The following is a 12,912-nucleotide window of genomic DNA, read 5'->3' as shown; positions in this document are numbered from 1 at the left end:
TTTTTTCATTAGTGGATAAATTACAGTTTAGTAATTGTCTTTTTTAATCGTTAAACTGAGATTAATGAAGCAATTGTTGCTTCAAATAAAATATGACATAAAATATTTATAACCAGGAATATTTAACCAATTGTTATTTTTGAATATTTACTCTGCTGTAAGCACTTACCTCAGTGTCAAGCATTTATAGGTTCAAACTAAACTAAACAAAACAAACAAAAAAAACTATTAAAAAAAATTTGCATGATGTCCAGTTATGAGCTGTTAGATGTAAAGTAATTTAAGAAAGATTTTAATCTTAAATTTTAATCATATATCACAGTAGTAACGTAGTCAAGGTAAACTGTATTTGATGTACTTGAATGTTTTTTATGGCAACATGTCAGAAAACATTGCATCAATCAAGGCTGACGTTGGTCCATAAACTATTGACATAGCCCTGAACATTATGACATTTGAGTCTGTTCATTTGTCGCAAATTATTTCAGACTTTGGCTTTGTACTGACAGCTAGGATCATGCAATAATGATTATTTTCAATAATGATCAGTTTTTTTTTTTTGGTTCATCTATTTCTTAATTGCCATGTCTGTATTTTGTAAAAAATTTTATGTCTGAAATTTCTGTGACAATTTCAATCTATATATATATATACACACACACCCACACACACACACACATATAATATATATATATATAAAACACTACACAAAGAGAGTGAGCCTGCCCCCCTCCCATCAGTGTTTTCCTCCCCTACATTGCTGTTAGATGATCCACAACTGTTATGAAGCAAGGTATTATGAGGTTAAGCTCACAGACATAAGTTCTTATATTTTGATAAAACAGGATTAAACTTTTAATGCTTAAAACAAAGTTATAAAACATCATAATTCCTTCAAATTCCCACTCTTGATATCTTCTTCCTCAGAATCAGACTCTCTTGCTCTTATGAGGGGAATACTGTAAGGTGGAGGATCATCTTTTCTCTCAATTGCAGTCACAATCATTCTAGTACTCAAACATCTAGTACAAGGAATACAATAACATCCACAAGTAAACAAAATTCCCAAAAGCAATTTGGTATAATAACTACAGGATTCTGGGTTTGATTAGAAATGATAGGGCCAGACATATTTTATACTTCAGGTACTCTGTCTAAGATAATGACTTTTGAGTCCCAGGGGGTCAGTCCCTGATGCCTCGACTCCTAATAGTATATGGAGAGACTCAGGTGGTTTGTCTCCTACAGCATATCTGGGGTATACTGTCCATCCCCTATAGACATAGTAATTGGGGTTTGGGTGGGACTATAATCACTTTGTATTTTTCGTTTTCTCCATTCGTTTCTAAATCTCCCTAACCATGTTGGCTTCATGGTCCATGCCCCTGTGTACCCCACTACTTGTTCTCATGTTCTATCTAGACCAGGCATGTCCAAGCTCGGTCCTGGAGGGCCGGTGTCCTGCAAAGTTTAGTTCCAACCCCAATCAGACACACCTGGGCTAGCTAATCAAGCACTTACTAGGCTTTCTAGAAACATCCGTGCAGGTGTGTTGAGGCAAGTTGGAGCTAAAATCTGCAGGACACCGGCCCTCTAGGACAGAGTTTGGACACCCCTGATCTAGACCATTTATGGTCTGTCCTATCTCATTTGTTGCATCACGTGTTCACAGTCTGATCAAAACAAACATATATATATTGTATCCTTGCCAAGAACCATTTTATCTCCACAGTCAATTACCTGACATAGATCAAATGTGTATGATGTTGTCTCCCCCTTCACATACGCAATGGACCAACCTCCATATCTTTTCAAACACCCATCCTTCTCTGTCCCTCTCCTGGAACAGGGGCCAATGATGATGGTGGTAATCTCAATGAGCGTCAGAAGCCACCTCCAACCTCCCCACAGCTTTAACAATTGAAGGGCCTAAGGGTGAATCAGATGAGATGAACAAGAAATATCACAATGTTATATAACCAGAAAATGTGGTAAAAGTAACAAAAGAATTTAATAAAAAAATTAAACCCTTAAATATTATAATGGGTAAATTAATAAACTAGATTGTGATCAGCATATCAACATCAGAAAACACTTTAGTGATTTGCAGAACTTTGGTGAAGTCCAGTTTATCAAGGCTAGGCTAACACACTGCTCACTCTGAAAAACAGACACCAATATTTCATCTCAATCAGACTGCCTTTGTAATCTTTGTGCAGAAAAAAAAAAACAGAATTATAAGCCCCCCTGTTTATTTTTTCCCCAATTTCTGTTTAACAGAGAGCACATTTTTTTAAACACATTTCAAAACAGAATAGTTTAATAACTCATTTCTAATTATTAATTTATCTTATCTTTGCCATAATGAAAATCTTTTACTAGATATTTTTTAAGACACAAGTATACAGCTTAAAGTGACATTTAAAGGTTATTTTAATTAACTAGGCAGGTTAGGGCAATTAGGCAAGGTATTGTATAACGATGGTTTGTTCTGTAGACTATCAAAAAAATATATATTGCTTAAAGGGACTAATAGTTTTGACCTTAAAATGTTTTTTTTTAAACTAAAAACTTCCAAAATTAAACAAATAAGACTCTCCAGAAGAAAAAAATATTATCAGACATGCTGTGAAAATGTCCTTGCTCTGTTAAACATAATTTTTGAAATATTAAAAATTAATTATTCTTTCAACTGTATGTTGGTTTGTCAGTAGCCCATTTTTTGGTGACCAGATGAAAGACAATCCTGTCCAGGGGTGTGTTTCTAAAAACCATGGTTGGCTAACTAAGGTCACAGTTTTCATTGTTACAAAGATATCGTTACAAAGTTTGTTTATTTGGCGTTTCTCAAATCTGTCGTTCCAATGAACATTTGCAAACTGCCAAATCTGCATCGCACACTTGTAAGCTTACAACTACACCTAGAGCTGTAGTTAGACACATAGTTCCTGTTTGTGTTCTATTCCCCGTTATCCCCCTATGCCCTATTCATTTAGAATGTTACAACATTCAAACTTGGAATAATTAAAAAAAAAACATTAAAGTCATCTCTCTTAGGTGTGATTTGCTTTCAAAGTAGCCTATTTTTACTGTTTAGTTTTACCGATCTTCATATTGAGAATTGCGCTCCCTTCGTAGTACACTTTGAAAACATGCCATTTTAAATGAAGCCATGGCTCATTCCCATTGCATTTTTTTAAAGGCAGCGTCGCCACTTACATGGTCGCTACATTGTTACAAAGTAGAAATGTAAGACGTGAGAAGACATTTAGCAACCGTAAGGCGACATTCTTACTACATCTTTTAATGTTTTTTTTTTTTTCATCCCTGGCAAGGGAATACTGTCTAGAATATAAGATAAGCAGTAATACTTTTCCAGTTTTGCTTAATATTAAATATTGTTCTTTTTTTTTTTTTTTTTATCAACTGCATGTGTATACCTAATAATAAAATATTAATAATAATAATTATTATTATTATTATAATTAGGCTATTATTATTAGGCTATTATCATTACTTTTATAAATAAACAACCTACTATTAATTTCAACCATACACAATTTATATGATTTATATATGAGATTAGAGAGTTAGCCAAGTAGTTTTATGTTTTAGCATAGAATATGGAGTATTCTCAAGAAAACATTGGCCTTACATGTGCCGTTTACATATATTTCAGTTAATATAGAAAATGAGTGCATGTTTTTACTAAAACTAAAATTGCATTTTTTAAGTGCATGTGTAAAACAATATGATTTTATACAAAATGACAGTTAAATCTGCCCCGTTTAGAGCATCATAATAGAGATTTTACGTTATAACTAACATGGGTTCAAACGATGGATCTGCGACAGAAACTACAGTTTGGGGAAACTCCGGTTAATTTCTCAAATGATGCATCATACTATGATAGTTCAGCCACTTAAGAAATTAAATGAAATTAAAAACTGGAGCCTATAGGCAAATAATAAACTGGCCAGTACATTTACCTTCCTTCAGTCAGGCTACGGGCCTGACTATTTAATTTAACTTAATAAATTGTATGAAGAGAGGATTAGGCTAATATTTAATATATAATAATATATTTTAATAGCAGTTAAATAGTTCACCCGTCCCCACCAAGGTCAAGTGCAAACCTACGCCCCATCGCATCACGAAACGATTACAACTGAGACAACTGAGCAAACAAATTACATGTTACTGTACAGCATTATGTGCATAGGGCAATGTATTCTCATTCACTATATTAGTTTACTCGTTGACTGACTGTTGGCATAGTACATCAAGTGGTCTCACCACAAAAGGCATATATTGTTGCAGGAGAGGGGAAATAGAGGTGGCCGCTTTAAGACAGTTTTTACGGGAGTTGTAGTCCATGGCGAAGTGCATTGTGAGTAATGTAGTTTGGCGCACATGCGGTATGTTGTGAGCTCTCGCTGTGTGCTGCGCTGTGAATGAGAGGGAGAAAGTTTCACTCGGTTTTGTTTTACGTTTACTCTAGTAATTCCACCCGGGAGCTGTTTTGCACTGTACACTTAAAAACACTGAAAGAAGTAAAAGAAGGGCATGCATCGATCACCTTTGTCCGTCCCATCATTTGCTCGAGCATGAAATAACGAGCTGTTACTCTGCCACCAGACATCCCGGAGAAAGTAACATTGGGGGCTCGAGTCCGGGATTCGTTCGTTGCAGATGGTGAGTTAAACGGACATTTGCAAACTGTAAAACTGAACCAGACGTTGTCGGAGAAGGAGTGAAAATGGCGGACACTCAGGAGAGAACGCGAGTGGTGAGGAAACATTTTCATTTAAATACAAACAGCCTGTAGAATGCAGCGATGTCAGAAAAGACAGACAATGATGAAAAACAAACACATATATCATTTGTTGACTGGCTAAATGAAATGGATGCTCAGGTGTCAAAGTCTGATAGTAATAACAATCCATTCAAATGCAATTTTGCCCCGTGTCCTACATCCATTTCAATGAGCAGGCCCACCTGTTGCTACAAGTCACAATCATTACAGCAAACAGCAAGAGCAACTAATCCATTTATTAGTGGTGTGGAAAATGAGAATATGCAAGACAGTGGAATCGATACACAGTGCTATACACAAAGTACACCAGCAAATTTAAATTACTCACACTCAGTGTGCACTGATTTTACGGCCAAACGGACACTTCAAGGCACACCTACAATAAATCGTCAACCACATAAACATGATGTCTGCAGCTTAGCATAGTATTCGTGAGGATGAAAATAACGCTGTCTTTTCTAGCGTCGATGACTGTTGTTTCCCAGAGCGTACTAAATCCAGCCAGCGTGTGAGGAAACCACGTCGGACATTTTATGATATGTCATCAGACAGCGGAGAGGAGTGCAGCGATCACAAAGAAAGGATCCCCACACTGCGACCAGGTCAGTTTGATGGCTCTGCTTCATGGAGAGAGTTTCTAAATCGCTTTGAGGATTGTGCTAGAGCTAACCATTGGTCTGAGAGGACAATGACTGTGCAGATGAGGTTCTGTCTAGTAGGTGCAGCAGGTTCACTTATTCACAAAAACCCCAGGTTTGGCCGTTGGGATTATGCCCGCCTAGTAGAGGAAGTGGAGGCGGCCTACGGGCCTTCATCTGAACACGCTGCTGCAATTGGAATAGAGCTGAGGTAGAGGGTCCGCAGGACAGGTGAGCCACTTCATGCATTAAGGGCATGGCAGATGTTGATATAGTGCAAAGATTGCTGGAGGAGCGACTACGTACCCTGGCCCGCGCCTATGAGATTGCACACAGGTATGAAACCACACGTCGAACCGCCACTAGTGTAACACAACTTATGCAATCTGCTGTAAGACCGATGGAGAGAAAAACTAGAGCCGCAGCAGTACGTGAATGTCCAGATCAGAGTGATGAGGAATGTTCAGTGCCGTCAACGCATGTGTGACAGAAAAACTCAAAAACAAAATTCACCTCGTCATCAAAAATTTAACAAAATTAAAATCAATTGGGAAGAGATTGTATGCCACAACTGCCAGGGTATTGGTCACATGAGACGCAACTGTCCTTCACCCTGGCTCAATCTGGAACGTGCGACTCCAGCATTTCCTCGGCCTGCAGAAACCCAGCCTACCTCCACAGTTCTCAGAGTTAAGGGAAGCAGGCCAGAAATGTGCATTCATCTGCTATTGTATGATACGGAAGTCTGTGCTCTGTTGGACAGTGGGGCCAAGAGGAGCGTGTTACCTCGGCTCTGTTACAAGACCATCAAGGCTGATGTAAGGCCCCCACTCAAGCTTTCCACTGTACAGGCCCTGCAGGGAATAAGCCCTATAAATGTTGACGTTCTCTGGGAAGTGGATGTTCCTGTGCAAATTGGAACCCAAACAGTCAGTGTTAATTTCATTGTAGCTGATGTGGCTGAGAGCACTGAGGCCATTCTGGGGCATCCATTCTTGGAGCAGGCACGGGCATGCCTTGACTTTGGCAGTCAGAAGATTATACTGTTTGGAGAACAGATTCCGTACTTTAACCCAAAGAACAAACCGCAGGTGCATGTGGTCCGTATAGCACACACAGCTGTCCTTGAAGCAGGACGTGAATACATTGTGCCAGGCAATGCACATTTTCGCGAGGAAGTACAGGGTAACGTCCTTTTGAGTCCAACAAAGGGTTTTATGGAGAAGCATCAAGTGATGGTGGCACGGATTATAATTGGTGCCCAGTCAAGTAATTGAGTTCCTGTTAGACTGTTCAACCCAGGTACTGTTGCTGTGAAGGTGAGGAAGGGAGTAATTGCTGGAATCCTCCAGCCTGCTGATGTGGTTCAGGCCTCATCAGAGTCATAACCTGCAGTTGTCCCAAGTCACTTACAGCTGTTGTATGCAGAAAGCTCAAGAGATCTGAACAAAGCAGAACAGCGTGAGCTTGCGGAGCTGCTTCATGTTTACGGTGATGTTTTCTCCACTGGACCGACAGATCTTGGCCACACAAGCCTTCTCCAACATGACATTCAAACCCGGCCTGGCCCACCTGTGAAACAGCAACCACGTAGAATGGCGTTTGAGAAACAGCAAAGTGCTGATGAACAGATCCAGCAGAACCTTGATTCTGGCCTAGCCGCCCCTAGTAATAGCTGTTGGGCATCACCTATTGTAATGGTGCAAATGAAAGACCAAACATACCGACTGTGTGTAGACTATCGGACACTAAATGAGCGCAACATTAAAGACGCCTACCCTCTCCCAAGAATTCAAGATACCTTGGATACTCTGTCCACTGCGAAGTGGTTTAGCACATTAGACCTTGCCTCCGGCTACTGGCAAGTGGAGTTGACCCCACAGGCGAGACAGGCAGCTGCATTCTGTAGCAGGAAGGGGCTCTTTGCATGGAATGTCATGCCCTTTGGCCTTTGCAACGCCCCCCGCGACATTCCAACGCTTAATGGATCGTGTCCTGGCTGGAATGCAGTGAGAAATCTGCCTAGTGTATCTAGACGACATCATCGTGCTGGGCAAGGATGTAAAGGAAATGCTCCAGCGCCTGGCACAGGTGTTTGAAAGGCTACGCCAGGCCAACCTGAAGTTAAAACCCGCCAAGTGTTGCCTCTTCCGCCGCCAGGTGGTCTATCTGGGCCACATCGTCTCAGAACAAGGTATAGCTACTGACCCTGAAAAGGTGTGGAAAATTCGAGAATGGCCACAGCTCAAAATGGTAATGAAGTTCGACAGTTTGTGGGTCTCGCATCCTACTACAGACGGTTTGTCAAAGACTTTGCCACAGTTGCAATGCCCCTTCACAACCTATTAAGAAAACATGCCCGATTTCACTGGACTCCTGACAGTCAACAGGCCTTTGATAAATTAAAGGAGCTGCTCACTACTGCCCCCATCCTAGGCTACCCTATGGACAGTGGTGACCTTATTCTAGATACGGATGCCAGCAACTTCGGAATTGGAGCTGTGTTTTCTCAACTGCAGCAAGGGGAGGAACGTGTTCTAGCATATGGAAGTCGGAGTCTGACGCCAACTGAACAGAATTACTGCACCACACGGAGGGAACTTTTAGCAATAGTGGAATTCACAACACATTTTCGTCAGTACTTGCTGGGCAGATCGTTTACTGTACGCACCGACCATAGTAGCCTACAGTGGCTAATAAGGATGAGAGAACCGGAGGGGCAGCTGGCAAGATGGCTGGAAAAACTTGGGGAGTATAACTTCAAAGTTGTTCATCGTCCTGGGCGTTGTCATGAAAACGCTGATGTGCTTTCCCGCAGGCCATGCCGTGCAACCTGCCCCTGCAAACTTAAGAATCCCATCTTGAGTAGCCCTCAGCTCTGTCACCAGGCAGTCCAGTGTGACCTCAACGACAAACCTGTAAATACCGTACCTGCAACTGTTACCCCGGAGTTTTGTCGAGTGGGGGTAGTACAACCTGCCATCACCACCAGTTCTACTTCATTTTCAGGGTGGACTACTGATATCCTGTGTGCTGCCCAAGCAGCTGACCCTGATATTGCCCCCCTCAGGAGATGGATGAGGGGAAACAAGGAACGACCCTCCTGGGAAGAAGTGTCACCTTACGGGCTGGCAGCTAAGGCCTTCTGGAGTCAGTGGCAGAGGCTGTACCTAAAGGATGACATTCTTTTGCGACGGTTCTACCTAAATGAGAGTCCTGAGTATTATCCCCAGATTATGCTGCCACGAGTTTTCCGGGAAGGTATCATGCACCAAATGCACGAGGGCCCAGTGGGCGGACATTTTGGAGTAGAGCGAACGCTGTACCGGCTGCAGACAAGGTATTATTGGTACAAAATGCGAGAAGATGTTTCAATTTGATGTCGCACATGCACCAGTTGTGCTGCAAAGGCTCGACCATTGAAGAGGCCTCAGGCACCCATGGGCACCGTGCGAGTGGGTGCCCCCATGGAAAGGATTGCTGTTGACTTGATGGGCCCTATGAATGAAATAGAACGCTTTAATCGTTACATTCTTGTAGAGCAGGATTATTTTAGTAAATGGGTGGAAGCTTACCCCCTGCCTAACGACCAGGCTGTCACTGTGGCAGAGGTTATTGTCGCTGAATGGGTCTGCCGTTATGGGGCACCGCTTACCCTCCATAGCGACCAGGGCACCAATTTTGAATCTGAGGTTTTCCAAACAATGTGTAAGCTGCTCGACATTGACAAAACCCGTACAACACCTTTCCGGCCTCAGTCAGATGGCCAGGTCGAGAGATTTAATGCCACTCTGCAGAAAATCCTAGCCACAACCTCTGAGCGATGTCATTGGTAGTGGGATCTAATGGTTCCCTACGCTGTGATGGCTTACAGAGTGACTAAGCACAGTTCAACTGGATTTACCCCAAACATGATGCTCTTTGGACGGGAGATAACAGAGCCCATTGACCTGGTTACAGGAAAGCCCCCCAACGACACACTGAGTCAAACAATCCCGCAGTATGTGGTTTAGATGAGAGAAAGATTGGAGTTGGCACATCAGCTTGCAAGGGATGCACTGGGCGAATCCGTAGAGCGTGCTAAAAAGCAGTATGACAAGAGAGCAGCCAGGACATGCTACAAGGTCGGTGATGCAGTGTGGTACTTTGTCAAGGGAACAAAGCGAGTGAAAAATAAAATCAGGAAGTTTCTTCCCAGCTACGATGGTCCATTCTTTATCTTGGGACATCTGGACGATTTAGTGTACCGCATCCAGAAAAACCCGAGGACCAAAGTGAAAGTTGTTCACCATGACAAACTCAAACCCTACTATTCCCGGCAACCCCTGGAGAACAGCTGGGTGTTCAAAGACTCAGAAGTTTGGCAACCTCAGGAAGTTCCTGCCCCAAATCTGGAAGTCGATGGAGCTGAACTTGACTTGGATTTGTCTTGTCTCTTCACGGAGGAAACCAAAAATTCCGGTGACCCAGACAGCATGCCTTTCATGGATGACACAAGTGTGCCAATAACAGAGCAGGACACAGAGGATGTTCAGTGGAGTAAAGGTAGCACGGTACAACAAGATTCAGGAGGGACTGTTAACGGCCAAATGAGGGGTAGGCCGGAACGAGTCAGGAGACCACCACAGAGGTTTGGAGACCGGACTAATTGAGTATTAAGAATTAAAGAAAAAAAAAAGAGCCAGAAATAATACTTTGTTGGCAATTTGTTATTTGTTATCGCATTAAAAAAAAAATTAAAATAACGCATGTCATATGTTGAAAATGCTATTTTATGTGCTTCCTTTTTGTAACCAGGGTGGATTTTGTTGTTTACCATTTTGCTGTTAAGAAAACAAGCCAAGTGTCAGTTTAATAAAGCATGATTTGTTTCATTGGTTTACAATGGCTGTTTCTAACCTTTTTCACTTCCACAGGCCATGTTTCGGAAAAGTCAGCCGGTCACTTAGCTGGACTTAAATAACTACCTCCCTAGTTGTGTTGGGACTGAATTATTAACTCTTCAACGGAAGGGCTTCCTCTTTAACAGCTACTCTTTAACCCCTCTCAGCACTGTGCTATCCTTCAACCTTATGGACTGTTTACCCTGTCACGTGGGGTTGGAATATACAGGCGAGTGCCTTCATTGAGCGGAGTTGCTTTATGGGACTGTATGGTTTGACAATGGAGCTGCCTATGAACAGTTTGAAAAAAAGAGAATTGAATATAAAAAAAAAGAAAAATATATATATATGGGTGGACATAGTTTTGAATGAATTTCTGCCTTCTATTAACACTGTGAATCTATGGTAAAACCTTGTTAAATGTATGTTGTATCAGTCATGTTATGGTGCTGGAGTGGTGTAAGTTTAATCACCATCCAGAGTGGGGGTAGTGTTGCAGGAGAGGGGAAATAGAGGTGGCCTTTAAGACAGTTTTTACAGGAGTTGTAGTCCATGGCGAAGTGCATTGTGGGTAATGTAGTTTGGAGCACATGTGGTATGTTGTGAGCTCTCGCTGTGTGCTGTGCTGTGAATGAGAGGGAGAAAGTTTCACTCGGTTTTGTTTTACCTTTACTCTAGTAATTCCACCCGGGAGCTGTTTTGCACTGTACACTTAAAAACACTGAAAGAAGTAAAAGAAGGGCATGCATCGATCACCTTTGTCCATCTCATCATTTGCTCGAACATGAAATAACGAGCTGTTATGAGGCGCCGTGTAGGATTTAAATCAAACTTTGCTTATCAACACACACATAAACACGTGCATATACACCTATAAATTACTCGCATATACACCTATACTTTTAGATGTTCAAAACAACATATATGAAACTTGTGTATATACATATAAACTTGACACACGCATACACTCACACACACGCGCACATACATATATACTCCATTCATGCATACACACCCACATTAACACACTGTGGAGAGGTAATCATGATCGAACACCCAATGAGGGGGGAGAGCAGGCTTGGAGCCCGGCGGCTAATCAGCAGGCCAATCAGAAATAATAAATAACACCTGTTTATTCTAGTGATTGGGCCGGAGAGACAACCTTCTTAAGGAGAACAGAAGGAGCAGCCGGGAGAAGAGGGAGAGAGCACACACACACACGCACACTACGGGTGTTGTGCACTCATTTAAAAAAAATAAAACTATACTGCTTACCTGAATCGCCGACCCTGTCTTCTTCTTCCCCTAATATCGAACTTTGCTACAGTGGTGCCGAAACCCGGGAAGAAGAAGAAACCCTGCTGCCAGAATGGTTACTCCGTCTACCAGTCCATGTGCGGAAGTCATCCAGGCGCTCGCGGCCCTCCACCAACAACAACACCATGCGCTGTGGGAGCTGAGAAAAAATCTGGAAAGACGCTTCCAAGCCCTCGTAGAGGCCCAGCGGGAGGACCGCGAGCTAATCCGGAGTCTGCTGGTCCAGGAGATCCGGCCCGCTCCGACATCTGCCGCCCACCCTCCCATCTCGCTACAGAAGATGGCACCGGAGGACGACCCGGAAGTGTTCCTGGACCTCTTCGAGAGGTTGGCGGAGGCGTGTGGCTGGCCGCGGGCCGAGTGGCCGGTAAGAGTTATCCCCCTGCTGGCAGGCGAAGCCCAAATTGCCGTGCAGCAGCTACCGGCCCAGAATCTCCTGGAGTACGCTCACCTGAAGCGAGCCGTTCTCCAGCGGGCCGGCCGCAATCCGGAAGAGCAGCGTCAGCTCTTCCGCTCCATGGAGCTGACTGCCAGTGGCCGGCCCTTCGTGTTCGCTCAGCAGCTCCGTGACGCCTGCCGCAGATGGCTGGTGAAGGATGGCCGGACCACCGACCAGCTGGTGGATGCCGTGGTGCTGGAGCAATTCATCACCCGCCTCCCCTCCCGAACATCGGAGTGGGTCCAGTGCCACCGGCCAGAGGATCTGCAGACGGCCATCCGGCTGGCGGAGGATCACCTGGTGGCGAGGTCCAGGGTCGGCGAAATAACCTCTCTCTCTTCTCCCCCTCTCCCTCTCTCTCCTCCTGTTCCCAGGCCCAGACTGCGGGGACCGCCCACACCAGCACCCAGATGGCGGTGCACAGAGGCGGACCTGCCGAACGTCCCAAGGGGGGCGGGTCCATATCCGGACGGCGGGGTGGAGCAACGACCCCTGGCGGTTCCCCAGACAGCGCCAGGTCTCTCTCCGGTTCAATCGGTTGGTCTTGCTGGCCCTGGGGGTATAGTGAGAAGGGCTGGGCCGATGCATTGGCGCCGCGGGGGCGAGAATAGCACACCAAAAATCTGCTCCATGAAGGAGGTGAGTGCGCTGATTCGGGTCCCCGCCACGCCAATCGTCGCCCCCGGTCGCGACGGGCTATACCGGATACCAGTGAGTATAAAAGGGGGTACATATCAAGCTTTGGTGGATTCGGGGTGCAACCAAACCTCCATCCACCAAAGCCTGCTTCAAGACCCGGCATTGGATACGAGCCGCACA

The sequence above is a fragment of the Danio aesculapii genome, chromosome 15 (assembly GCF_903798145.1).
Source record: "Danio aesculapii chromosome 15, fDanAes4.1, whole genome shotgun sequence".
Taxonomy (NCBI): Eukaryota; Metazoa; Chordata; class Actinopteri; order Cypriniformes; family Danionidae; genus Danio; species Danio aesculapii.
Note: the sequence above shows the minus strand (reverse complement) of the source record.